The sequence below is a fragment of the Theropithecus gelada genome, chromosome 7b (genome assembly GCF_003255815.1).
Source record: "Theropithecus gelada isolate Dixy chromosome 7b, Tgel_1.0, whole genome shotgun sequence".
Taxonomy (NCBI): domain Eukaryota; kingdom Metazoa; phylum Chordata; class Mammalia; order Primates; family Cercopithecidae; genus Theropithecus; species Theropithecus gelada.
Genome location: NC_037675.1, coordinates 74721081 through 74746944, shown reverse-complemented (window position 1 = coordinate 74746944; position 25864 = coordinate 74721081). Strand labels below are relative to the sequence as shown.

General features: G+C 39.2%; 1 protein-coding gene across 7 annotated transcripts in view; it reads left to right on the top strand.

Moving 5' to 3' along the window:
* Nucleotides 1–25864, top strand: part of NUMB (NUMB, endocytic adaptor protein) — a 194363-nt gene that overhangs the window by 83536 nt on the left and 84963 nt on the right. For 5 of the 7 annotated variants that reach the window (XM_025391615.1, XM_025391611.1, XM_025391613.1 and 2 more), the window contains one exon: nt 16591–16675. The exons of the other annotated variants lie outside the window; for them this stretch is intronic. The gene's annotated coding sequence lies outside the window, so the exon portion shown is untranslated. The remainder of the gene's footprint in view (nt 1–16590; nt 16676–25864) is intronic. 7 annotated transcript variants of the gene reach the window in all.

Sequence of the window (25864 nt, the reverse complement as noted above, 5' to 3'; positions counted from 1 at the left end):
TTTTTTTTTTTTTTTTTTTTTTTTTGAGACGGAGTCTCGCTCTGTCACCCAGGCTGGAGTGCAGTGGCCGGATCTCAGCTCACTGCAAGCTCCGCCTCCCGGGTTCACGCCATTCTCCTGCCTCAGCCTCCCGAGTAGCTGGGACTACAGGCGCCCGCCGCCACGCCCGGCTAAGTTTTTGTATTTTTAGTAGAGACGGGGTTTCACCGTGTTAGCCAGGATGGTCTCGATCTCCTGACCTCGTGATCCGCCCGTCTCGGCCTCCCAAAGTGCTGGGATTACAGGCTTGAGCCACCGCGCCCGGCCCGCTAATTTTTGTATTTTTAGTAGAGACAGGGTTTTGCCATGTTGGCCAGGTTGGTCTCAAACTCCTGCCCTCAAGTGATCCACCCACCTCAGCCTCCCAAAGTGCTGGGGTTACAGGCACGAGCCACTGTGCCCAGCTCATATTTGATCTTTTCCTATTGTCTTCTTTTTTCTCTTGATTTTCAGTCATTTGGTTCTGTCTCCTAGCATTCCTGGTCATTTTTAAAATGATTGTCAAACATCGTATATGGGAAATAATAGAGGCTCTTTATGATGATACTATTCTCTAGAGAGGATTTGTTTTTCTCCTCTCTAATGGTAGTTAAAAGTAGGAGTAGATGACATTGTTCCAATATGGGCTTGAGATGATCTGAGGCTTTGTTTTATGATTCTCAAGGGCTGGTTTAAATCTAGTTTCCACTTCAAGAGTATTGTATTTCAGATGTACCAGAGGTACCTAGGGTATGCATCATGGCCTCTCCTTAATAGGCCCTGGACTCTTAATTTTTCTATGAGACTACCTAAAGTTCTGCTTACTTTTTTTTTTTTTGCGTATAAAAAATAGGCACTTTACTGGGCGCAATGGCACTTTGGGAGCCAAGGCAGGTGGATCACCTGAGGTCAGGAGTTCAAGACCAGCCTGGCCAACATGGTAAAACCCCGTCTCTACTAAAAATACAAAAATTAGCCAGGCATGATGGCATGCGCCTGTAATCCCAGCTACTCAGGAGGCTGAGGCAGGAGAATTGCTTGAACCCAGGAGGCAGAGGTTGCAGTGAGCCAAGATTGCGCCGTTGCACTCCAGCCTGGGCAACAAGAGCAAAACTCCATCTCAAATAATAATAATCATTAAAAAAAAAGGCACTTTGCCTCCAAATGTTAGAATTCAGTAAATACCCCGAGGGCAAAAGCAATATAGCATGTCCAGGCTGTCTTTTCTGTGATTGCTTTTTTTCTGGGATTTTAGCCCCTCAAATCCTGCCTGTCTTGGTAGTTGTGAGCTCTAATTTCTGTCACTGTGAGGTTTCCAAAAGCTCTGGTTTGAGACTGGTTGCCCCAGCAGAAAAAAGTAGTAGAGAATGTCAGACTTAACTCTGCGTTTTATTTTTCTCTGGTATTTTGGCCTATCGTATCTTAGTTGCATTATTTATTTGTTTTTATTACTTATAATTATTTATTACTACTTATTCATTTTTAAACAATATTATTAATTTATAATAAAACAATATTAAACAATTTAAGCATGTTTTAATCACTGCAGTAAGCAAAACATATGAGGATTCTGCCCTCATATGTTTTATATTCTTGTAGGGAGGAGAGTACCTTTATTTAAAATTGTGATAAGGAGATGTACAGAGTGTTATGAACTTCTTATAGTGGTAGCTGGCTTAGTTAGAGTGAGGGATGGTCAAGGACAGCTACTTTGAGGAAGTGGTATTTGAGCAGAGCTCTGAGAATGAGTAGAATTAACTTAGGGAAAAACAATGGGTTGTTAGAACTATGGATGGCGTAGAGACGTTGAAGGGAAAAGAAGCATAGCAGGTTTAAAGCATCAAAGAGGCGTGGTCTGATGGGCAAGGGCTAAATCGTGCCAAGCTTTATAAGCCATATTAAGGATTTTTTTTTACGTTTTTTTTTTCTTTTTCTTCCAATTCTGTTCTGATCATTGGTCTGACTCTAATATACCTTCTCTTCAGTGTCTTCTGTCCCAAGACAGAGATATTTATTTCCCTAGTTATTTATTTCATAGAAATATATTAGGTACCTTTCATAGGCAAGGTTCTAAATTAGGTACCAAGATTGATTAAAAACAGTGTGGAATGCTGCCTTTAGATTTAGACAAACCTGAGTTTAAGTATTAGTTGTCTTATTAACTGTGTGTTTCTTTGGAGCAGTTATTTAATACCTCTGAACCTGAATTTTCTTGCTGGTTAAATACTAACAATAAAAGTGATAATAGAATAATTAAAAGAGCTAATTGAGGCTGAGTGTGGTGGCTCATGCCTGTAATCCCAGCACTTTGGGAGGCTGAGGTAGGCAGTGAGGTCAGGAGTTCGAGACCAGCCTGGTCAACATGGCAAAACCACATCTCTACTAAATACAAAAATTAGCTGGGTATGGTAGCAGGCACCTGTAATCCCAGTTACTAGGGAGGCTGAGGCAGGAGAATTTCTTGAACCTGAGAGGTGGAGGTTGCAGTGAGTGGAGATCGAACAGCAAACACTCCAGCCTGGGTGACAGAGCAAGACTCTGTCTCAAAAAAAAAAAAAAAGCTAATTGATAAATGTGCCCAATCAATGGTGGTGCTTATTACTATTATCATATAACTATAAAACACAAATTCTACTTTCAGAGTACCTAGGATATATGGGATCATAGCACATACCAATAGTTATAATGTAACAAATAGTATAAGAAATGAAAAAAATTGGTGATTCAGAGGGAAGAGGTATTACATTCGGACTTGGTGATTAAGACTATTTAATGATGAAAGTGACATGTGTACTAGAGTAGGAACTAGCTTGTCATTAAAACAATTTAATGTGACATATAACTATCTCAGTCATAAACCTTTTAGATTTTATCAAGCTAACAACCAAACTTTCAATTTGTCCCCTTCAACCTGCTCCTCCTTCTGTCTGCTACATCTCACAATAAATGGCAACTCCATTCTTCTGATTGCTCAGATCAGCAATCTTAGAGTCATCTTTCACTCTCACTCTGTATTTCCAATTCATTGAAAAAATCCTGTTAGTTCTACCCGTAAGATATGTCCAGAATCCTACCATGTGCAGAGGTCTTGGAAAATGTGGATTATTGTAAACTTACTCATTTGGCAATTTCTGTTGCAGCTAGGCTTCAGATGTGGTTTCTCCTGGAGCTGAGGGCACAAACAGGAAGTGGACCATCTCCCTGACATACCCCTACTGTTGTCACTCTGGTCCAAGCCATTGTCACCTCACATCTGGATTAATTTAATAGTTTCCTAACTGGTTCCCTGTTTTATGATCTGTTTACGATACAATAGCCAAGGTGGTTCTTAAAAAACATAAATCTCATTATTCCTCCTCTCAGAACCCTTTAGTAGGCTTCATCTTATTAGGAACAGAAGCCCAAGTACTTGCAATGGCCTCTGAAACTTTCTGAAACATTCGGCTTTCTTTCCAACCTCACTTCCTCCCCTCCCTTCACTTAGTAAATTGTACTCACATCATCTCCTTGTTATTCCTTTAACACTGCAACTTCCATCTAAAGGACTTGTACACTTGCCTCAGGACCTGTATACTTGTTCCTTCCACCTGGAGTGCTCTTTTCCACCTATGTACTTGGGCTTGCCCTCTTACTTGGCTTGCCCTCTTACTGCTCAACTGCCCTCTTACTTGGGCTTGCCCTCTTACTACTCAACTGCCTTTAGATCTGTTTGCTCAAATATAACCTAACAAATGAAGCCTTCTCTTAACTATTTATTTAGAAGTGCCACCTACTTTCTACCCTGTTCCCCAGTCCCAACACTTTCTTTTTCCCCAGTCCTACTTGATTTTTCTTTACATGTCTCAGCTTGTTATGTATTTGTGTCTTCATTATTTTGACAATCTCTCCAAATAAAATGCAACTACCATGAGGATAGAGGGTTTGTTTCATTCTCTGCTATATCTCTATAGAAGAATACCTGTCTTGTAATTAGTTGTCAATACATAATTTGTTGAATGAATGAACATGTTTTCTGGTTCAAGTAAGAATTTTTTTTTTTACGAAGTTCATTAAAAATCATTTTAAAACTAAATTAAAAAGCAACACTTAGATGCGTTCCTCTGATGAAGGAGGAGGAAATACTAGTTTTTTGAGAAATGATTTTTGATAAGATTTTGAATGAGTTGCTTGATAGTTCAGGTAGTTGAGTTAATTGGGTAAAATGCCATATATAAAGGGCGAATGTATATGGTTCCATTGCTTCTTGATCGTGGAGAGGTCTTTTTAGCTGCCTCTTTGAATCTGGTGGCGATTTTTAAGAAAATAGACTTTATTTTTAAGAGGAGTTTTAAGGCCGGGCGCGGTGGCTCAAGCCTGTAATCCCAGCACTTTGGGAGGCCGAGACGGGCGGATCACGAGGTCAGGAGATCGAGACCATCCTGGCTAACACGGTGAAACCTCGTCTCTACTAAAAAATACAAAAAACTAGCCGGGTGAGGTGGCGGGCGCCTGTAATCCCAGCTACTCAGGAGGCTGAGGCAGGAGAATGGTGTAAACCCGGAAGGCGGAGCTTGCAGTGAGCTGAGATCCGGCCACTGCACTCCAGCCCGGGCGACACAGCCAGACTCCTTCTCAAAAAAAAAAAAAAAAAAAAAAAAAGAGGAGTTTTAGGTTAACAGTAAAATTGAGCATAAAGTACCGAGAGTTCCCATATTTCTTCTGCCCCAATATAGGCACAACCTCCCCACTATCAACTTCTGTCACACATCTTTATTACCCAAAGTCCGTAGTTTACTTTCGGGATAACTCTTGGTGTTGTACATTCTCTGGATTTGGACAAATATATAATGACATGGTCTGCCATTATAGTATAGTACAGAATAATTTCACTACCCTAAAAATCTGTGCTCTGCCTGTTTATCTTTCCCACATCCCTTACACCTGGCAATTACAGGCCCTTTTACTGTCTCCATAGTGTTGCATTTTCCAAAATGTCATGTAATTGGGGTCATACAGTATGTAGCCTTTTCAGATTGACTTTTCTCACTTAGTAATATGCATTTAAGGTTCCTCCATGTCTTTTCATGGCTTGAAGCCTTATTTGGTTTTTAGCACTGAATATTCCATTTTCTGAATGTATCACAGTTTATTTATTCACCTACTGAAGGACATCTTGGTTGCTTTTAAGTTTTGGCAATTATGAATAAAGCTGTTGTAAATAACTGTGTGCAGGCTTTTGTGTGGACATAAGTTTTCCACTCATTTGGATAAATACCAAGTAACATAATTGCTGGATTGTATGTGAAGAGTATGTGTAGTTTTGTAAGCAACTGCCAAACTGTTTTGTAAAGTTGGCTGTACCATTTTGCATTCCCATCAACAATGAATGAGGGGTTCCTGTTGCTGGAACTCCTTCTCAGAATTTGGTGTTGTCAGTGTTTTGGATTTTGACCATTCTATTGGGTGTGTAATGGTATCTGATTGTTTTAATTTGCAGTTCCCTCATGATATATGATAATTTATTTTCATATGCTTATTTACCATCTGTATTTCTTTAGTGAAATATGTTCAAGTCTTTGCCGATTTTTAAATTAGGTTGTTAGTTTTCTTACTGTTAAGTTTTAAGAATTTTTTGGGGTGTGTGTGTGTGTGTGTGTGTATATGCGTATGTATGTGTATATATATATCTATCTCCAGGCTGGTGGAAGTGGCACAATCTCAGCTCACTGCAACCTCTGCCTCCTGAGTTCAAGCAAATCTCCTGCCACAGCTTCCCAAGTAGCTGGGATTATAGGTACCCGCCAACACACCTGGCTAATTTTTGTATTTTTAGTAGAGACGGGATTTCGCCATGTGGGCTAAGCTGGTCTCGAACTCCTGACCTCAGGTGATCTGCCCGCCTTGACCTCCCAAAGTGCTGGGATTACAGGCGTGAGCCACCATGCCCAGCCCTATATTTTGGATAATAGTTTTTTTTGTTGTTTGTTTTTTTGAGACCGAGTCTCGCTCTGTCACCCCGGCTGGAGTGCAGTGGCATGATCTCCGCTCACTGCAACCTCCACCTCCAGGCTTCAAGTGATTCTTCCGCCTCAGTCTCCCAAGTAGTTGGGATTACAAGCATGCAGTACCATGCCTGGTTAATTTTTGTATTTTTAGTAGAGATGGGGTTTCATCATGTTGGCCAGGCTGGTCTTGAACTCCTGACCTCAAGTGATCTGCCTGCCCCCCTTGGCCTCCAAAAGTGCTGGATTACAGGCATGACCCACTATACCTGGCCTGGATAATAGTTCTTTATCAGACATGTTTTCTGCAAATACTTTCTCCCAGTCTGTTGCCTATCTTCCCGTTCTCTTGACAGTGTCTTTAGTAGAGAAGAAATTTTTAATTTTAATGAAGTCCATCTTATTAATTATTTCTTTAATGGGTTGTGCGTTTGGTGTGTATTTTAAAAGTCATTGCTTTACCCAAAGTCATCTAGATGTTCTCCTATGTTATCTTCCAGGAGCTTTATAGTTTTACATTTTACATTTAGGCCTGTGATCCATTTTGAGTTAATTTTAGTGAAGGATGTAAGGTCTACATCTAAATTATTTTTCTTATCCTTTCTTTTTTCTTTTTCATTTGGGTGTCCAGTTACTGCAGCACCATTTGTTGAAAAAGACTATCTTTTCACCATTGTATTGGCTTTGCTCTTTTGTCAAAGATCAGTTGAAAATAACTAACTAAATATTTTTATTTATAAAGATGGGAGTCTCACCATGTTGCCCAGGCTGGAGTGCTATGGATTCACAGGCACAGTTATAGCACACTGTAACCTCAAACTCCTGGACTCAAGCAGTCCTCTCACTTCAGCCTCCTGAGTATCTGGCATTCCAGGCACACTCACCATACCCAACTCTAGTTGACGGTGTTTATGTGGGCCTATTTCTGAGTTCCATTGATCTATTTGTCTGTATTTTTGAAATACCATACTGTCTTGATTACTGTGGCTTTGTAGTAGGTCAGTCTTGAAATTGAGTAGCATGTTCAGTTGGCTATTCTGGGTCTTTTGCCTCTCTTTATAAACTTTATTTTTATTTGTTTTTGTTCCATACAAACTTTAGAATGAGTGTGTTAGTGTCCACAGAATGACTTGTTGGGATTTTGATCAAGTTGGGAAGAACTGACATTTTGACAGTATTGAGTCTGCCTATTCATGAACATGGAATGTCTCTCCATTTATTTAGTTTGATTTATTTAATCAGTTTTTTCATTTTTCTTGTGTAGATTTTGAACATATTTGATTAGACTTGTACCTAAGTATTTCATTTTTGGAGGGTGCTAATGAAAATGGTATTATGTTTTTATTTCAAATTCAGATTATTTGTTACTGGTATATAAGAAAGTGATTGACTTTTATATATTAACCTTGTGTCCTGTAACCTTGCTATAATTGGTTATTAATTCTGGAAGTTTTTTCATTGATTCTTTCAGGTTTTCTACATGGGACATCTTGTCATTTGTGAACAAAAACAGTTTTCTTTCTAACTTTCCAATCTGTGTTAAGTTTTATTTCCTTTTTTTTTTTTTTTTTGTCATATTGCATTAGGACTTGTAGTATGATGTTGAAAAGGAATGGTGGGAGGAGACATCCTTTTCTCGTTCTTGATCTTAATGGGAAGGCTTCTAGTTTCTCACCATTAAGTGTGATGTTAGCTGTAGGGTTTTAAAAATGGATGTGCTTTGTCTTGTTGAGGAAGAACCTTTATGTTCCTAGTTTGTTGAAAATTTTTATCATGAATGGATGCTGGATTTTGTTAAATGCTTTTTCTGCATTTATGGAGATGATCATGTGATTTTTCTTTTTTAGCCTGTTAATATGATGGATTATATTAATTGACTTGCACATGTGAAACCAGCCTTGCATACCTGAGATAAACTGGACTTGGCCATGGTGTATAATTCTTTTTATATGTTGCCGTTTTCAATTTGCTAATATTTCTGGTCACATTTTTTATTAATAGCTTGGTTGCATCCCTTCATGGCTGCTGATCAAATACTCAGTTACAACTTTGAAAAATGGCATATATGTTGTATGATAGAATTGAAGTCCGATTTTTATTTCTACAGGCTGGATTGGCCAAATCTAATAATATGGAATTTAATATGCATTATATAAAGATTTTTTGAGAATCAGTTTAATATGCATAGTTAATGACACACATTACCTGGGATTTTGATTCCAGCTCTGCTACTTAGAAGCTATGTTACCTTGAATAAGGTATTTTTTTTTTTTTTGAGGCAGAGTCTCGCTCTGTCGCCCAGGCTGGAGTGCAGTGACGCAATCTCGGCTCACTGCAAGCTCCGCCTCCTGGGTTCACGCCATTCTGCTGCCTCAGCCTCTTGAGTAGCTGGGACTACAGGCGCCCGCCACCATGCCCGGCTAATTTTTTGTATTTTTTTTTTTTTAGTAGAGACAGGGTTTCACCGTGGTCTCGATCTCCTGACCTTGTGATCCACCCGCCTCAGCCTCCCAATTGAATAAGTTATTTAATCTCTTTATGTCTCAGTTTCTTCATCCATAAAACGGGGATTGTTGTAAAATATAAAAGAAGTAATAAACTCTTAAAATAAGAGTAAGTAATAATAAGGCTCTTAAAATAATAGCTGGCACATAGTAAGGGATGATGAAATGTTATCTGTGATTATTATAAAATTCTGTACGTGGGTGCAAACAAACTCAAATTTTTAAGGCTTGACTGATATGATTTAGGACAACTAAGACAGACTAGGTATCTTAGTCTTTTGTTGTTTGTAAACTCAAGGAAATGATAGATAGTGTGACTTGGATAGGATAAAAGTTAATGTAGGCCAGGCTGACAAGTCATTTATAATCTCTTGAAGCCAGAGGCAGCACCTTAGCAAATAACTTAAAGCTTAGAAGAATAAGGTTTCTAGGCCAGGCGCAGTGGCTTACGCACTTTGGGTGTCTGAAGCAGGCGGATCACCTGAGCTCAGGAGTTTGAGACTGGCCTGGCCAACATGGTGAAACCCCGTCTCTACTAAAAATACAAAAAGTAGCTGGGCATGGTGGTGGGTGCCTGTAATCCCAGCTATTCAGGAGGCTGAGGCAGGAGAATCACTTGAATCTGGGAGGTGGAGGTTGCAGTGAGCTGAGATCGTGCCATTGGACTGCAGCCTGGGCAACAAGAGCAAGACTCTGTCTCAAAAAAGAAAAAAAAAAGTTAATGTAACTTAAAGGGCTAAAAAGTTTCCTAAAAAAGTGTTTGGTTAACAGTTCTGATGTTGCCTATGCCAATCTCCCACTGTAATAATTAGAAAGAAAATAAACATTTAATATTTCTGAAATTGTGATGGATGGAAAACCCTTTGCCAGAATCTAGGAGAAATATTCAATTACTTATGAAATAGAAGGATCTGGAGAGAAAGACCCACCATTCCCAGATTTTGGCATAAGGTTCTCTGAAAGAAGGAAGGAAAACATTTTATGTCTTTCTTTCCTGTCAGCTGTCCTTGGACTTGTAGACACAGGGTTGGCACCAACTGGAAAACTGGGCAGCTATTCTTCTTTCCCAGTGACTTTCAAGCCTAAATAAAATATATTTGGCCAGGTGCAGTAGCTCACACCTGTAATCCCAGTGCTTTAAAAAGGCCAAAGTGGGAGGATTGCTTGAGGCCAGGAGTTTGAGACCAACCTGGACAACATTGTAGAGAAAAAATTGTCTATAAACATTTTTTTTAAAAATTAGCTGAACGGCTGGGCGTGGTGGCTCACGCCTGTAATCCCAGCACTTTGGGAAGCCAAGGTGGGTGGATCACCTGAGGTCAGGAGTTCGAGACCAGCCTGACCAACAATGGTGAAACCCCATCTCTACTAAAAATACAAAAATTAGCTGGGTGTGGTGGCACATGCCTGTAATCCCAGCTACTAGGGAACCTGAGGCTAGAGAATCGCTTGAACCCGGGAGGTGGAGGTTGCAGTGAGCTGAGATCACACCATTGCACTCCAGCCTGGACAACAAGAGCAAAATTCCATCTCAAAAAAAAAAAAAAAAAATTAGCTAAACATGGTGGTGTGCTCCTGTGTTTCTAGCTACTTGGGAGGCTGAGGTGGGAAGATCTATTGAGCCCAAGGAGTTCAAGGTTACAGTGAGCTATGATCCTGCCACTGCACTGCAGCCTAGGTGACAGAGTAAGACCCTGTCTTTAAAAAAAAAAAAGGAAAAAAAAAAAAAGGAAGCTTTTCTTTCTCAGTGAGACTTAAACAAACATTGATACTGCAAATTATGTTTCTTGTCCCTGACCCTGATATTTCTAAACTCCTTTACCTTGTTCAAAATTGTTCTACAGCTTTTAGCTTTTAACTAGCTATATAATTTATTTATATTTATTGTTTATCTCCCACACAACTAGAATGTGAGTCCCATGACGGATTTGTTCACTGAAGTATCCTAAGCACCAAGAACAGTGCCTGGCAAGCACAGACACTCAAAAAATATTTGTGAGTTGAATGAACAAAATCTGAGGCTAAAGCCTCATATATTATACTAGTAAAAGCATGGTAGCTTTAACTGAAGAGAAGGCAGGGACTTATAGTTCTACCTACTGGGTCCTGCCGTTGCACCTTGTGGCATCACTACAAGGAGCACAGTTTGAAGCTACCTTACAAGTAATGATCTATGAGGTTGCTGGAATATGGTTCACCCATTTCATTTTATCCCTTCTTTCTGTATTACCCAAAGACAGTAATTCCCAGGAAACATCTGGGCCTGGGTGGGGTGGTGGTAGATGCTTGCAGTGGCTATGGAAAGATTCATTTTTTATGGGAAATATACTTCCTAAATTGTAAAGCTCTATTCCAACGTCAGTGAGAGAGAGAATCCTGGTTACAATTTTTATGACATCAGTTGAGAATGTCATGCTAATGTTTTATAAACAACAAAATAAGAAAAAATCAATAAAGATAGGGATAAAACCCTAAAAGTATAAACAGAATCAGATGAACCTAACTGTATTTCAGCTCCACTTAAAGGTAAGTAAAATGGTATACTCTTAAGATGAGCAGAAATATAAACAATAATGAATATATAAACTGATGAATAATGAAATATAATGAAATGAACATAACATATAGTGAAGATATATAATACAATGAATATAATGAAATGAATTTTGAAATATAAATATAAATAATAGTGAATCCTAGTTTCTAGGCTTTTCTTTTGTAGTGGTATGAATTAGCAATTTTGAAGGTGTTTTTTGTTCTAGCACTGAACAAATGAGTAAGTGTATTGAGGATAATGGGAGTCAAGTTTTTTCATTGTTGGAGAAAAGAGTTTTATATATGGAAAAGAGAAAAGGCTAGAATAAACCCTGTGATGTTAGATTTGAATGGGAAGTTATGGTTTTTAATATCTATTAATATCTATGTAATGTATTATTAATCTATATTTAAATATTAATATCTATATAAATACAGATTAATACACATATATGTATATTTTCATATAGATATACATATATAGGCACATACATGTGTGCATGCATATACACAGACATACACATTTTTATATATTTTTATATATATGTATTTCAGCTTTGTTTGCTAAGAGGGCCTAGAAACAATTCCTTCGCCTCTCTCTTTTTTTTTTTTTTTTTTTTGAGATGGAGTATTGCTGTGTCGCCCAGGCTGGAGTGCAGTGGCATGATCTTGGCTCACTGCACTCTCCACCTCCCAGGTTCAAGTGATTCTCCTGCCTCAGCTTCCCAAGTAGTTGAGATTACAGGCTCCTGCCACCATGCTTGGCTAAATTTTGTATTTTTAGTGGAAACATGGTTTTCACCATGTTGGCCAGGCTGGTCTTGAACTCCTGACCTCAAGTGATCCTCCCACCCCTGCCTCCAAAAGTACTGGGATTACAGTCTTGAGCCACTGAGCCCAGCCACTTCTCCTCTTTCTTAACCCATTTATACTGCTGTAACAGAATACCTGAGACTGGGTAATTTATAAAAAACAGAATTTTATTTTCTCACAGTTCTGGTGGCTGGAAAGTCCAAGATCAAGGTACTGGCAGGTCCAATTGTCTGTTCCGGAGACGAGGAACACAGTGTCTTCACATGGCCAAAAAGTGGAAAAACAAGCTAGCTGAAGCTGCACGAAGCCTTAAATCCCATTTAGGAGGGAGTAGCCCTCCTGGCCTAATCACTCCTTAAGGACTCCACCTCTTAATACTGTCACATTGGTAACACCTGAATTTTGGGGGGACCTATTCAAGTCGTAAAACCCTGTAACAATGAACACACATAACTGAGTCCTATATATTTCAATATGGACTGTAGACATATAGTAAGTTTTTTTTTTTGAGATGGAGTCTCGCTCTTTCTCCAGGCTGGAGTGAAGTGGCGCAATCTCGGCTCACTGCAAGCTTCACTTCCTGGGTTTAAGCGATTCCTCTGCCTCAGCCTCCTGAGTAGCTGGGATTGCAGGCACGCACCACCACGCCTGGCTAATTTTTTTAAATTATAGTAGAGACGGGTTTCACCGTGTTGGCCAGGATAATCTCAATCTCCTGACCTCGTGATCCGTCCACCTTGGTCTCCCAAAGTGCGGAGATTACAGGCGTGAGCCACCGAGCCTGGCTGTTATATAGTAACTTTAACATTGGTACTGATTTGCTTAACTATACTGTGGTTATCTAAACAAGCATTCTTGTTCCTAGCAGAACATACAGAAATATTTAGGACTAAAATGGTATATAGTGTTTACAGCTTACTCTCATATGGTTCAGAAAAACATGTATGAGATGGACCTGGTATGGGCTCACTCCTGTAATCCCAGCACTTTGGGAGGCTGAGATGGGAGTCCAAGAGTTCAAGACCAGCCTGGGCAACATGGTCAACCCCATCTGAAGGAAAAATCTCAAGGAGAAAGAGAATGATACAGCAAATCAGATGAAATATAAATAATTGATGATCTTTGCAAATGTCTTTAAAATTGAAATTACATAAAGTTAAAAATTTACCTAAAATCTTTTCATATATCTTAGTTGTAATCCAACTTGACTTCATTTATAGAACTCACAGAAATGACAAAAAATTATTTAAAGAAAGTAAAGTAGCAAAGGAAATGCTGATCATGCAGAAAAATTTCAAATTGTTGGCATACAGAGAAGAACCTGATTTTTTTATTTGTTGTTCTGTCATTGCATAGTAACCTCGAACACCTCACGTTCTATATTTATTTGCTTTAAATATTTTTAAAATAGGTAGTTCAAGGATTTCATAAGCATTTCTTATTTAATAAGTTTTCTTAGGAAGGGGCACTTTGTAAAAATTAGATGGCCTTTGTTCTAGACAGTTGTACCCTTTTGTATTGGTGTTAATCCATTAATCTTACTCATGTGGGCAGAGCCCTCGTGGTCTAATTATCTCTTAATGGTCCCACCCCCACCCCCACTACCATTAGATTTCAACATGAGTTTTTGGAATAGACAAACGTTCAAATCATAGCAAACTGGAAGCACAAGAGTATGGATAAATTTCCTAGTCATAATATTGAGTGAAAGAAACAACAACAAAAGGGTAATATTGTATGATTTCTTTTTAGTAAAATTCAGTATAGGCAAAACACATCTGTGGTGTTAGTTTAGTTAATTAAGAGTGGTATCTTTGGTAGGGGAACGGGAAGTGGCTGGAAGCAGGAACATAGAGGCGCTTCTAGGGTGCTACTAATGTTCTGTTTTTGATCTGGATTCTAATTATGTGTGTATCTTTGTGAAAAGTAATTGAGCGCTACACTTTGTATGCTTCTTTCAACCTATGTTATACCTTAATAAACTATTTTTAAAAGGATTTTTGTATCATATGTAAATCTGTTACTAAGGACACTTTTTTAAGTGTATTTTTCATAAAATGCCTTTGTTAAGTTCTTCTTCTGGACGTGGGAAGAGATGTGGACAAAAAATTAGGCTTCCTTTTATTAATCAGCTCTATGTAACTCATTTCACATCCCTTTGTGTCTTACTGCCTTAATTCTTAGAGTTAATTTTTGTGTCCAGTTATAGTTTTTCACTTTATAAAGTATTAATAAGTGAATGAGTGAATAGTCTTATTTTAAGTCTGTTCTTTTTTTAAATTTTTCAAATTTCTTAATGTAAAATTCTACGTACAGTATTTGAAGGTAAATGGCAATTGAAGATATGGCTATTATTGTCAAATTCCTTTTTGAAAATGTTCTAGGGCCAGGCGTGGTAGCTCACACCTATAATCCCAACCCTTTGGGAGGCTGAGGTGGGTGAATCACAAGGTCAGGAGTTCGAGACCAGCCTGGCCAACATGGTGAAACCCTGTGTCTACTAAAAATACAAAAAATTAGCTGGGCGTGGTGGCGAGCATCTGTAATCCCAGCTACTCAGGAGGCTGAGGCAGGAGAATTGCTTGAACCCAGGAGGCGAAGGTTGCAGTGAGCTGAGATGGTGCCACTGCACTCCAGCTCGGGTGATAGTGTGAGATACCATCTCAAAAAAAAAGAAAAAAGAAAAGAAAATGTTCTATTAGATTTATTTAGTATATTTTTATTACCCACTTTCCATTTTAGTGACACCTGAGAGACAATATACACCTCCATACTAACAGAAGGAAAACTTTTTAGTTTAAGTTGTTTTTATATTCAGAAGTTAGGGTTGTTGGAATTCCACTTTTCAAATGCTGCAATTTCCATGAAGTCTTTTCTTGTTTCTTCTCTCCAAGTCAGTGATCTCATCCCCCTCTTAAGGCATGTTGCAATTTGTGCCTCTCTTAAAGCATTTGCAGTATTTTGTCAAACAGGCTTTTAATATTCCTTTTCTTGATTATGAGAATCAAGAGCTTAGAAATTATGTCAGTAGTTTTCTGTACTCCCCTTAATACTGAATATTGTGACTGTATTAACACACAGTAGGTTCTCCATCAATAGTTTATCCCAATTGCTGTGTTTCTTTTCAATTTTTTTTTTTTTTTTTTGGAGACAGAGTTTTGCTCTTGTTGCCTAGGCTGGAGTGCAATGGCGCGATCTCGGCTCACTGTAACCTCCGCCTCCCGGGTTTAAGTGATTCTCCTGCCTCAGCCTCCTGAGCAGCTGGAATTGATTACAGTCACCCGTCACCACACCCGGCTAATTTTTTGTATTTTTAGTAGACACAAGGTTTCGCTATGTTGGCCAGGCTGGTCTTGAACTCCTGACCTCAGGCGATCCACCTGCCTCGGCCTCCCAAAGTGCTGGCATTAACAGGCGTGAGCCACTGTGCTGGCCCAAATTGCCATGTTTCTAACCTTGAATACCATTTCATAGTTTAATTTTGCTTGTGTAATTTTCTTTGTAAATCAAATATTTAATATATAGCTGAATAGATACTCTGTGACCACTTTCCATTTTTGAAAGCCAAATCCCAGTTCTATAACTGTCATTCTAAAATATTTACCGTCTCGCCAAACACATATTTTCTTTGGGGACAGAAATAAATATGCAAAACAAATTCCAAGCCAAGTTTTGTTTTGTTTGTTTTGTTTTTAAACACTTTGCAGAAACTGCTGTTTGCTACAAGAGAATGAATGGAATTTTTCGTTTAAGTTTACGTGAAAATGGAAATAAATATAGGACTGTGGGATTAAACATGGAGATTCTCTAGAGTGTTTTGAAGAAGTTTCCCTTATATTCCATTGATCTTGGTGTTCATTTTCCCTACGACTTTGCCAATATGTCTCTCTCTTTCTGTTTATTTCTTGTAAATATTCCTTCCTATCAGTGCCACATGAGTCCATTCTTTTTTTTTTTTTTTTTTTAAACCGGTTCTCACTCTGTTGTCCAGGCTGGAGTGCAGTGGCGTGATCACAGCTTGCTGCAGCCTTGACCTCCCAAGCTCAAGCTATTCTTCTGTCTCAGCCTCCGGAGTAACTGGGACCACAGGTGCATGTCACCATACCTGGCTGATATTTAAAGTTTTTTTGTAGAGGCGAGTTTTCCCTATGTTGCTCAGCTTGGTCTTGAACTCCTGGGCTCAAGTGATTCTCCTGCCGAGGCCTCCTGAAGTGCTGGGATTACAGGCATCAGCCACTGTGCCTGGCCCAAACTGATCCTTCTTGACACAGCTCTTCCTGTTTTGGGCCCCTTGAATACTAATTACTGGTCTTACTAGGAATTTGTGTAGAATGGGATTTGTGGGAGTTGCTCTCAATAAATAACAATATTGTATTTGTCTCTCTCTCTCTCTCTCTCTCTATATATATATATATATACACACACACACACAAAATATTTTATTTCAAAGATCGAGTAATTTACCTGTAGATATTTGAGTTTTATATAGGGGAATTATTTATCATGTATTAGAGAAAATTGTGGTTCTACATTAGTGTGTGGATCTTACAGTTGGAGTAACTTGGAGTGATCATCTTCTGTATATCATTATAATAAAGTCTTATTTTATCGGGAAAATGGGACATCCTCTTTATTTTGTGTATAGGTATTTTGTTTGGAGTTACTATGTCAGTGCAATGCAGCAATAATTATGTTACTAACAACAATTTTGTGAGATGTTTATTATTCTCATTTTACAGATGAGGAAACTGAGGCTTGGTGAAGTTACGAAAGTTGTCCAAAATTACACAACTTGTAAAGGGCACAGCCAAGATTCAGAGCCAGGTCTGTCCAACTTCAAAACTCTTAATCATAACCATGAATCTGAAATAGCTGTGAAGTATCAACCTGTGATAAGTTGTGTTAGTATTAATATTGCTTAACTGTTGTTTAACAATTACTGATAATATTTTTAATGCTGAGTGTTTTTGTCCTTTATAATAATTTCACATATCTTTTCAATATTGTGAAAAGCAGTATAAATGGTATTTAAGGGTGTAGTCTCTGGAGACAGACTAATTGGGTATGAATCCTTTAGCCACTTCATTTACTTGTTGTGTGACGTTGGAAAAGTTGCTTAACTTTTCCATACTTCAGTTTTCCATCTGTAAAATTGTGATGGTAATATTATCCACCTGATAGGGTTATTGTAAAGATTGAACGATTTAATACATACAAAGCATTTACAACAATGCCTGGCACACAGTAAGCATTCAGTGAATGTCAGTGATTAGTATTATCATCTCCTAGCAACCAGTAAAGAAAATTATCATAATATCTAATTCTGTATTAGGAAATTTGGATAAAGCAATGTTTAGGCAGCAATGTAGGACATGGCAAAATTTACATAAAACAAAATTAAACTCGAATGAGTTAGATCTAAAGAATATTATTCATTTGATCAAATTCAGGTCTATCTGTTATAAAGCAACTTGGGCAACTGCTTATAGATCTCACGTGTACAAGAGCCGTACATATATAAGGCCCATACATAAGTCTACTAGAAGTACCCATTGAGCCTAATGTGGTCATTGCATTATGAATATGTTTTGTCTGCCTTCCCCTTCAGAATGCAATTTGTATTTAGAATAAATGTCCACATTTTCAGGTAGTTTATGAGGAGATGGTGTTTTGGCAGCCTTGACGGAAAATTACCAAGAACTAAAACCTCATGTATTACGTAAAACGTTGGCGGCCGGGCGCGGTGGCTCAAGCCTGTAATCCCAGCACTTTGGGAGGCCGAGACGGGTGGATCACGAGGTCAGGAGATCGAGACCATCCTGGCTAACACGGTGAAACCCCGTCTCTACTAAGAAATACAAAAAACTAGCCGGGCGAGGTGGCGGGCGCCTGTAGTCCCAGCTACTCGGGAGGCTGAGGCCGGAGAATGGCGTGAACCCGGGAGGCGGAGCTTGCAGTGAGCTGAGATCCGGCCACTGCACTCCAGCCTGGGCGACAGAGCGAGACTCTGTCTCAAAAAAAAAAAAAAAAAAACGTTGGCAACATTTTATCACTTGCAGGAGTGCTTATTAGAACTTGCACTATGGTGAATGTGCACACTGAATGACCTTTGAACCAGTGGGACACTAGTTCAACTAGAACTCAGCCATGAACTGATTATGTATTCTTTTCTCATACTTGTTTATTCTAGCTGTCAGAATCCTAAAGTGCTGTATTAACTATTACTACAATTTCTTTAAAGTAAGATACCTATGATTATTTACTAATAATAAGTTTATATCTGTTGCATAAACATCCATGAATGGGAGATAATTTGAGCAAAATTATACAAAAATTCAAAAGCTATTTAAAGATTGGGACCTGCCTTGTATTAACTCCAGAGCTCTGTAGCTTTTTTTTTTTTTTTAATTTTTAATTTTTTTCTTATAGAGACAGAGTCTTGCTATGTTGCCCAGGCTGGTCTGAAACTCTTGGGCTTGAGCAATCCTTCCACCTCAGCCTCCCAAAGTGCTGGTATTACCACCATGCCCAGCCTATAGCTTTTATTCTGCATATACATTTAACTTATTTCCTTCTTTTATGGTATTGAGACTTACTATCCTTGATCATAGAGTATCTTTTTGGTTATTTAGATATTTAAAATATTTTTCAGCAAATTCTTTTTCTCTTTTTTCCATAAAGAAAAATAAGATGGCCAGGCACGATGGCTCACACCTGTAAGCCCAGCACTTTGGGAGGCCGAGATGGGCAGATCACTTGAGGCCAGGAGTTCAAGACCAGCCTAGCCAACATGGCAAAACCCCATCTCTACTAAAAAATACAAAAATTAGCCAGGTATGGTAGCACACACCTGTAATCCCAGCTACTTAGCAGGCTGAGGTATGAGAATTGCTTGAACCTGGGAGGTGGAGGTTGCAGTGAACCGAGATCACACCACTGCACTCCAGCCTGGGTGACACAGCGAGACTGTCTTAAAGAAAAAAAAGAGACCTTATTTCTTGTTACTATTGTAAATGGTATATTTTTCCTCTTTGTTTTCTTTGCATTTTCTGTTTTGTTTCTTTCCCGTGCTTTATTTTTTTCTCTTGCCTTAACTATGCTATTTAGGACTTTCAGTACAGTATTCAATGCAAGTGTTAGTAGTAGGCATTCCTTCGTTTGAGCCCAGGAGTTTGAGATCAGCCTGGGCAACATAGCAAGACCCCATCTCTAAAATAAATAAATAAAAACTAGGCAGGTGTGGAGGTACAGCATACCCGTAGTCCCAGCTACTCAGGTGGCTGAAGTGGAAGGATTGCTTAAGCCCAGGAGGTTGAGACTGCAGTGAGCCATGATCGTGCCACTGCACTGTAGCCTGGACAACAGAGCAAGACCCTGTCTTAAAAAAAAAATGGGCATTCTTATGTTGCACTTAATTATTTAAAGGAAGTACTTATTTTGTTTCACTATTATGGCTAAGGTTTGCTCTATATATGTATGTGTATTTATTTATTTTTATTTTTAATTTTTATTTATTTAAGACAGGGTCTCGCTCTGTCACCCAGGCTGGAGTACAGTGGTACATTCTCAGCTCACTACAACCTCAGCTTCCCAGGCTCAAGTGATCTTCCCACCTCAACCTCCTGAGTAGCTGGGACTACAGGCGGGCATCACCATGCCTAGCTAATTTTTGTACTTTTAATAGAGATGGGGTTTCACCATGTTGGCCAAGCTAGTCTCGAACTCCTGACCTCAGGTCATCTGCCTTAGGTTATCTGCCCACCTTAGCACGGTGGCACAGGCTTGAGCCACCATGCCCAGCCTGCTATATATTTTTGGTAGAAACAACTTCTAGGTTAAAGGCATTTCTCTTCCTAGTAGCCCAAGATATTTTTTATGTGAAGAATGAGTATTGAATTTTATCAAATGTTTTCTGCATTTACAAGATGATCACATAGTTTTCCTCCTTTATTCTGTTAATGTGGTGAATGACATTTATAATGTTGAATTGCTGAAATAAACCAAACGCTGTCATGATGAACTTTTTAGAAAAAAATATACAGTTGGATTTAGTTTATTAATTTGTTTTGTTTTTGAAAGATGGGATCTTGTTCTGTCACCCAGTCTGGTACAGTGGTATGATCATAGCTCACTGTAGCCTTGAACTCCCGGACTCAAGTGTTCATTACACGTCAGTCTTCTGAGTAGCTGGTACTGCAGGGGTGCACCATCATGGCTGGCTACTTTTAAAATTTTTTGTAGAGATGAGGCCTTCCTATGTTGCCCAGGCTGGACTTGAACTCCTGGGCTTAAGCAGTCCTCCCACCTCGGCCTCCCAAAGTGTTGGGATTACAAGCATGAGCCACTGCACCTGGGCTGTTTGAGATTTTGCATTTATGTTCATTCACAGGTGAAATTGGCCCTTAATTTTAATTTCTTGTCCTTATTTGGTTTTGGTATCCAGATTATGCCAGCCTCAAATAATGAGTTAGAAACTGTTTTTTTCCCTCTGAAAAGATGTATTTAAGACTAGAATGATCTTTTTATGAAAGTTTTGTTGAACTTCTGTTCAACTGTCTGGGCATGGTATTTTTAGGGGGGATGGGTTTAATATTTTCCTGGGGAGGTATGCAGTATTCTGAATGGTTTCATTTAGGATTGTGTTTCTAGTTAAGTCAGTTTTTAGAGAGTGTCTTTTTGTAGGAATTGATCCATTTTGTCTGAGCTCTTTTTTTTTCCTTTTTCTTTTTGAGACAAGGTCTCTGTTGTCCAGGCTGGAGTGCAGTGGTGTGATCTAGGCTCACTGCAACCTCCACCTCCCAGGCTCAAGTGATTCTCCTGTATCGGCCTCTGAGTAGCTGGGACTACAGGCACACACCAATGTGCCCAACTAATTTTTTATATTTTTCGTAGAGATGGGGTTTTGCCATGTTGGCCAGGCTGGTCTCAAACTCCTGACATCAGGTGATCCACCGGCCTCAGACTCCCAAAGTGTTGGGATTACAGGTGTGAGCCACCGCGCCCAGCTTTATTTATTTTAAATTTTTCATTTTTTTAATAGAGACAGGGTCTCACTATGTTGCCCAGGCTGGTCTCAAACTCCTAGACTCAAACGATCCTCCTGCCTCAGCCTCCCAAAGTACGGGGATTATAGGCATAAGCCACTGCACCCAGCCCATGATCACTCTTTCAAGTGGCCTTTTCTCCACTTTTTGATAACAAATTTTAATGAGTAACCAATATTCTATATCATTGAGGCTTGCCGAGGTTCTTGGAAGGCTGATTTTCTGTTAATAATAGAGTGATAGGCCAGGTGCAGTAGCTCACTGTAATCCTAGCCCTTTGGGAGGCCAAGGCATGTGGGTCACTTGACCCCAGGAGTTCAAAACCAGCCTGGGTAACGTGTGGCAAAACCCCATCTCTACAAAAAATAGCTGGGCATGGTGGTGCGCACCTGTAGTCCGAGCTACTTGGGAGGCTGAAGTGGGAGGATCACCTAGTCTGGGAGGTCACAACTGAAGTGAACCATGATCACACCACTGTACTCCAGCCTAGGTGACAATAGTGAGATGCAGTCTCAAAGAAACAAAATTAGATGATAATTTTCTTTTTCTTTCACCTTCTGTTTCTCCTCCTCCCCCTTTTCCTCGTTCTCTTTTCCCTCTTTCTCTCACACTTTAACATCTCTGGAACTGGGAATCGTCTCCCATTGGGATACTTCTTATTATTGTGATATTTCACAATAAATGAACAATTCTTAACAAACAATTTTAGCAGTTGTTTTTTGTTTTTGTTTTTGTTTTTTTTAAAGACAAGGTCTCACTCTGTCACCTAGGCTGGAGTGCAGTGGTAAGATAATGGCTCACTGTAGCCTCTTCCTCCTTGGCTACAGTGATCCTCCCACCCCAGCCCCCCAAGTAGCTGGGACCACAGGCACACAGCACCACGCCTGGCTAGTTTTTGTATTTTATGTAAAGATGGGATTTTGCCAGGTTGTCCAGGCTGGTCTCGAATTCCTGGGCTCAAGCAATCCACCTACCTCAGCTTCCCAGAGTGTGGGGATTATAGGTGTGAGCCAGCACACCTGGCCTCCATGTTTTCTTTTTCAGTGGAACATAAAATAGTGGTGCATCTTATAATCAGTAGTATCTTAGTTTTGAGGAAACACATATTTTTACATACATAGCATGACTTTTCATCCTACCCCATTCCCTGTTTGAAATGCCCCTTTTCTGTTTCTTTCATTGTGTTCTTATATCATTCAAGACCTTGAGGTCTTGATAAAAGTTATTTTAAAATAAAAAATTTTTCATCCTGGCTCTTCTAGTACCTAGCACAATACTTTGTTGGATACAGAATATTGTTTAATTAACAATTGATAGGAGCTAAATGATAAGAACTTATGAACACAAAGAAGGAAACAACAGTCACAGGGGTCTACTTGAGTGGGGAGGGTAGGAGGAGGGAGAGGAGCAGAAAAGATAACTATTGGGTACTGTGCTTAATACCTGGGTGTTGAAATAATATGTGCAACAAACCCCCATGACACATGTTTACCTGTGTAACAAACCTTCACATGTACCCCCAAACTGAAAATAAAAGTAAAAAAAAAAAAAAGAAATTCTGAAACATCAAAAAAATTAAAGGAAGCATCTATGTATAATCATAGCACAGGCTTTGACATATTTATATTAGTGAACAATTATTTAGCTTTTTGGTCAAAGGAGAATACTTAATATTTACATTAGTTAAGATTATTTTGGATAGAAAGAACAGAAGCCAGTGCTTTCTACCTTTAGCAAGTTAGATAACTTACTGAATGGATGCTGAAGCATCTGATGATCAAGGAAGAGCTGAAGCAATGAAACAAAGTAATTAGAAACTATAGGCCAGGTGCAGTGGTTCACACCTATAATCCCAGCACTTTTGGAAGCTGAGGTGGGCAGGTTGCTTGAGCTCAGGAGTTTAAAACCAGCCTCGGCAACATGGCAAAACCCATCTCTACAAAAAACACAACAATTAGCTGGGTGTGGTGACATGTGCCTGTAGTTCCAGCTACTTGGGAGGCTGAGATGGGAGGATTGCTTGAGCCCGGGAGGTTGAGGCTGCAGCGAGTGAGATTGTGCTGCTATACTCCAGCCTGGGTGACAGAGTGAGACCTGTGTCCAAATAAAATAAAATAAAAGATAAGATAGACCCTGTCTCCAAATAAAATAAGATAAAATAAATTGTGAATGAAATGAAAAGAGTAGTATAATAAGGAATCATAGAGGATGGTATTTAGAAAGTAGAAAAAGACGTCAACTTTTAGGTTGAGAGTTAAGAATGAGTGGGAGACAAATGTATTGGTGAAGGGTCTGGGAGAAGAGTATTTCAGGGAGAAGGAAACAACAGGCCTAGAGTGAGAACGAGCTTGCAGTTAACTGAAAGGATCATAAAGAGTTAGTTGGGAAGAATGCCACCTCAATGCAAGAGAGACATGCAGGGGCCATACTTTTTTTTGTTTTGTTTTGAGATGAAGTCTCGCTTTGTCGCCCAGGCTGGAGTACAATGGTGCAATCTCGGCTCACTGCAACCTCCGCCTCCCAGGTTCAAGTGATTCTCCTACCTCAGCCTCCCGAGTAGCTGGGATTACAGGTGCCTGCCCCCACACTTGGCTAATTTTTTTGTATTTTTAGTAGAGACAGGGTTTCACCCTGTTGGCCAGGCAGGTCTTGAACTCCTGACCCAGGTGATCTGCCTGCCTCGGCCTCCCAAATTGTTGGTATTACAGGCGTGAGCCACTGCGCCCAGCCGGGGCTATACCTTTATATGCTAACATGTACTGTATATTTGTGATGTTCTGATACTATTGTAAGCACCACTTCTTGAGCAGTGTGAATTATTATGCCATACTGACTCACTGAATAGTGAGAGTTTGGATTTTATTTCAAGATACATTGGAAAGCCATGGAACTATTAAGCAATGCCATGATCCATTTTACATTTTTAAAGATTACGGTGGCTAATTTATACATAGTTGATGAGAGAGGGACGACAGAGGACATAGAAATAAATACTAGTGGCTTTTACTAGTCCATGTAAGAGGCAAAGTTATCTTGGACTATGGGTGATGGAGATTAAATGCAGTGGACAGTTTTGAGATGTATTTTAGAAGTCTTTTGTTGATGGCTTGGATAAGGGGAGAGTCAGGGGTGAGGGAAAAAGAGAGGAGCAAGACAAGAGAGGACTAAAGAATTGAAGAGACATGTGTAGATATTTTGCCAAGTTATTTGTCAGTAAAGGGAAGCAGAGCTGTTTTTAACAGCTTATTTCTTATTTCTGTAATTTTTTCAGTGGCATTTTTTCTGTCTCCTACCCCATTCCCTCCACCACCTCCCCATTCTTGGAATCAAATGTATTTTTATTCTAGTCTCTCTCTCCAGATTGCAGCACCTTTTTCTCATCCCACACTTGACAGATGCAGGAGGAAAGCTAGTGTAAAAAGTAGGCCAGCATCCTCAGCAATTCTGCCCTTTTTCATCAAGATGTTCCATGCTAAATCAATCCTTGCTATATCAAAGCAAAATTATTTTGTTTTATAAGTAAAGATTTAATTCTTAAAGTAATATTATTCTAATGAAGTCAGTCTGTGTATATGTGTATTGTGGAGTTTGGGGTGATGGCTATATGTATTTTTATCTCTAAAGTCTTAACGTGCTTTATTGTTATTATTATTATGATTTTGAGGCAGATTCTCACTCTGCCACCCAGGCTGGAGTGCAGTGGCACAATCTCGGCTCTCTGCCTCCTGGGTTCAAATGATTCTCATGCTTCAACTTCCTGAGTAGCTGGAATTACAGGCTAGTGATAATTATTCATTAAGAAGTATTAAGCAAGTTATCATAATTATGTGTTTTTGTTTTTCCAAATTCATTTTTAAAAAAAGAAAGTGACAAGATACTTAGACCCTAAACTGGCTGACACTTTCAGTCTTTTCTCTTATTGGGCAACAGAATGGTACAACAATAAATAGCTACCCAAAGAGCAAATAAACTTGTACTAGATCTATTTAGACAGACATTGTTGGATGTCCTCTTTTAATGGAAGTTGTCAGTGGTTCCTTTGTCAATGGGAGGTTGGACTATTACACCTTCAGTCTCTTCCAACATTGATGATTCTCTGGTCTTGTATGCTGGGACTTTTCCTACGTAGTGACATAGCCTCTACTGTGATGGGGGTCTGTTTTATCTTTCAATTCTTCAAATTTATCATATGCTATACATGACAGGCAGTGTGTTACAATGCAAGGGTATATTTAAACAAATAAGATACAGTCAACCATTAAGGAAATAGGAACTTACTATAAGGTTGATGCATACAATAATAGAAGTAAGGAGAAGGTGTTAATCTAAATTATATGAAGTGGAAGGACCTAACCAAGCCAAATAGGAGCTTGTCAAAAAAAAAAAAAAAAAGAGTCTAGCTTCCCTGAAGAGGTTAACTCCTGAACTGACTCTTTAAAGATGAGTAGACTTTAACCAGACATGCACAGGTTATGGTATTTCTTTCTAGGCAGAGGGAGGAACATATACAGAGGCTCTGAAAGAGGGCATGCTTTGTTTGGAGAACAGTAAGTAGTTTAGGGTAGCTGGAGGTTAGTCTGTGAATGGGGACTGGTAAGAGAAGCCAGATGAAGAAGGACTGTGTTTGCCATGCATTTGGACTTTATCTTGAAGGTGGTGTGAAGCAATTGAAGGGTTTTAAAAGAGGGGATACATGGTCAGATTTGTGTTTTAGAACATGTTAGGATGGAGCTCTGTTAGAGGCAAAGAGACTAAAATACTTGAGTATCACTTATACTTGAGTATTTTGGTCTCTTTGCCTCTACAGAGCTCCATCCCAATATGTCTCTAAATTATTTAAAGCAATAATTTTAAGGAAAAATGTCTCAGGATAGTAGGACTGAAACAGTTGGGGAGAGGGATGAATTCGAGAGCTACTAAGGACGTAAAATCAGGCCAGAGAAAGGCTGAGTGCAGGGATGATTTTCAG